This window comes from Cupressus sempervirens, chromosome 4 (assembly GCF_028749045.1).
Source record: "Cupressus sempervirens isolate cs-2001-9-10 chromosome 4, ASM2874904v1, whole genome shotgun sequence".
NCBI lineage: Eukaryota > Viridiplantae > Streptophyta > Pinopsida > Cupressales > Cupressaceae > Cupressus > Cupressus sempervirens.
Genome location: NC_143121.1, coordinates 648023770 through 648025157, shown reverse-complemented (window position 1 = coordinate 648025157; position 1388 = coordinate 648023770). Strand labels below are relative to the sequence as shown.

Sequence of the window (1388 nt, the reverse complement as noted above, 5' to 3'; positions counted from 1 at the left end):
CTTAAGCATGGTTATCACTAAACCCATAATCTTAACTTGAATCTCTCATCCATTCTCAACTAATCTTGGCATAATCTAATGTAAAAAATAGGTTTGGCCCAAACACATTTTTGTGCTTTAACCCTAAATAGTTGCTCCAACATAGACGTTGAATATTGTTTCATCATGTTGACTTCCTTATGTACATAGATCACTTGTTTAATAATCTCTAATATAAGCTTCAATGCATTCCATATCTTTTTAAGTCCTTATAAATAATGGATTTTATAAGATCATACACAAGCATAAGCTTTCATCTTTTTTTATATAGTCATATCCTTCACAATATTTTCTGCAAAAATATCTTTGATAGTCTCATTTCAACCAATGACCTTTTTTTTATAGAATCTTTTACAACAATATCTCTAATATTTCAAGTTTTTACTATTTTTCTCTCAAAGAGGCTCACACTTATAAGTTTCGATATAGAGTATGCATCACAATAGTATTGATGCAATTATCATCCTCCTATTTATTCAAGTAAATGGTAGTTGCATTTGTATTGCCAATCTATTTATTTTGACATGAAAGACTCACAATATTGTGAAAATCAAATGTCTAGCACTCTTCCCTTTTATCTTCAACTTGGTTCACCCATTCTCCCTCCATTGAAGAAAATATGTTTATGTAAAAAGAAATAAATAAAATGAATCAAAATTTATTTATTCTAAAAGTATAGACTTTCCTACAATTTTACCCTTCCCATGTAAGAGAAAATTTTCAATAGAAAAAATAACATATTTTGTTACTTTATTTTATAATGTTCCACCAATCAGCAAAGCATGATAAGATAATTGATCAACAATGATCACCGTAATGGTTAAAGAGGCGGACCGAAAAGACAATGGTGTTATATTTTGTTTTCTATAACGTATTCTATAAAATATACACCTTGCAACTTTTCTCCCGCTTGGGATTATCATGATTATCCCAGGCGCCGACTGTGGGAATCGAACCCACGACCACGTGGTTAAAAGCCACGCGCTCTACCAGCTGAGCTAAGACGGCGTGCGGATTTTTCGTGAAGTGCAGAATAGACAATATTTGCACCATCTTTCTACAAGTTACAAAACACACCACGTCAAAGCCGTTTTGTTTTTTAAATGCATACGTTTACTGTAAAAGGTACTTAATTGCGTCTTTTATCTTACAAGATTTGAACTTTTGATGTTTTTCTAAGAACATCAACAATAGGTCAAGTGAAGCTCATAAGCTCATTATGACCAACAAGTAGTAAAACCATGCATTGAAGTTATTCATACAAAGTTGACATAAAATTAAAATAATGAAAAAAAGTATGTATATATGAAAAAAAATTATACATAAGAAAAAATATTAAATAGAAAGTT

General features: G+C 30.6%; 1 non-coding gene across 1 annotated transcript; it reads right to left on the bottom strand.

Moving 5' to 3' along the window:
* Nucleotides 1–974: 974 nt before the first annotated feature.
* Nucleotides 975–1047, bottom strand: TRNAK-UUU (transfer RNA lysine (anticodon UUU)). The gene has a single exon. It is a non-coding gene; the product is annotated as a tRNA-Lys (tRNA).
* Between the last annotated feature and the right edge of the window lie 341 nt (nucleotides 1048–1388).